We start from the raw sequence: 1,676 nt of genomic DNA on the forward strand, positions 1-1,676 counted from the left end.
TTCAGGTTATAGTTCTGTTTAGGACGCTGTGCATAGCTTATATTGCCTTTAATAAAAACTTTAAGGATTTTTGGAAGCTTTAGTTGAAAAATTGTTATGAAATTTTCTCAAAGGTGCATATTTCTGGTAGTTCTGCACCCTCTACAATTTGAAACATGCATTTCTGGGCAATTAGGGCAGGTAACCTTTTTAATTTTCGCTTTTAGTGCAGGACGTCAACCCTTGAGGGTCATTGCACTTAACGCATTTGTAGCTTGACTTACAGTATTAATTTGTATGTTCAAATAATTGACATATATAGCACTGGCCAGTCCTTCCGCTTCTTTTTAGGGGTTCAACCGACAGGGCGATATACTCAATACTTTTCAAGTTTTAGCTCTTGCTTCGCATTTAATACGCCTTGACGAGTAGAGGTAGGGGTTGTCTTCCGTTTCAAGGAGCGCATTTTAATTACTTCAGACGGGTTGAACCGTTAAAACATAAGAACCGCCTTTACAGTTTCTGTATCCATTTCTGCGAAAATTGCTCGGATATCCACTTTAAACTCATTTTCGATAGGTAGCTTGTACCGCAGAGGTTCCAATCTCCAAACTTTCCTCGTCTGAGAACTACCTTAGCTATGTATCTCCCCTCTAACTTACTTTTTTTTCTTTAATACACCCACTTATTAAAATTTGTTTCCTCTAGGTCTACAATTCTCGAAACTTATTTTAAATCCCTCGTTTAAGCTAAATTCTAAGGGCTTTGTTTACCGAAAAATATTGAAATCCTTGTTAAGCATTGAGGGCACCACTGTCCAATTTCGTGGCCAAAGTGTATTTTATCATTAATCAGTTTGGAACTTAGTTGCTCTATGCATGTAATCAATTATTTGTCTAGCTTGGCGACGCTATAAAACGGAAGACGCCGGCCACTGGAAATAACACCACGTTCAGAATATCAGAAATTCTCGCTGCTCCACGCTAACTATAGCTTAGATAAATAATTTTACTTGATCTTCGCAAAATTATGTGCTTTTTTTACTTATATGTTAACACCCAAGAGGCAAAGGTTTATAAATATAAAGAAATAACTTTTACGATAATACAAAAATGGATAGAAACGCTCAAAGAGAGCTAACAGAACGACCACGGCTAGTGGACAATTTTCAATGTGTTTAAAATGCAATATGAAATATTACTCATTTAATATTCCCTTAAAGAAGTATAGTGGTTTCAAAAAAAAAAATTGTGTTTAGTTAACAAAGCCTTTTGTCTACTGTAGCACTTTGTTCAAATAATGTTGTATTTGATAAAAATTGTTTTTCATGAAACGAATGTTTTTCAAAACGTCCTATCCCTTTTTAAGTATAATATTTCTAAAACTGTGGTTTTAAATGACAATTAATTGTCAAAAGTTTGAAGAGTAGTCTGAAACTATAAATGCTTGTTTCAACACACTTCTCGACCCCTTCTTTATTGATATATAAATCTTAAAGCCTATTTGCCAAGTGGAATTAAAAGTGCAGGATGAAGCGAGTAAATAATAAGTAACCATTACGCTAAAAAGTATTGTGAAGTGCCGTGTTAAAGTTGGAAAAATTATTTAAATACATAACTCTACGTTTTCACTCTTTTTTCATCGGCATATTTTAATCCTAATAGCAGTGTAACTGAATAAATTATGCTGGAAACCAC

General features: G+C 34.2%; 1 long non-coding RNA gene across 1 annotated transcript; it reads left to right on the forward strand.

The window, feature by feature from the left end:
* The first annotated feature begins 391 nt into the window (after nt 1-391).
* On the forward strand, nt 392-1,277 carry LOC135121796 (uncharacterized). Its single transcript, XR_010279125.1, has 4 exons — nt 392-503; nt 559-621; nt 688-815; nt 880-1,277. It is a non-coding gene; the product is annotated as an uncharacterized LOC135121796 (long non-coding RNA).
* Nucleotides 1,278-1,676: the final 399 nt, after the last annotated feature.

This window comes from Zophobas morio, unplaced genomic scaffold (genome assembly GCF_036711695.1).
Source record: "Zophobas morio isolate AGI-343-1 ecotype UQ-CSIRO unplaced genomic scaffold, CSIRO_AGI_Zmor_V1 ptg000716l, whole genome shotgun sequence".
In the NCBI taxonomy this organism is placed as follows: domain Eukaryota; kingdom Metazoa; phylum Arthropoda; class Insecta; order Coleoptera; family Tenebrionidae; genus Zophobas; species Zophobas morio.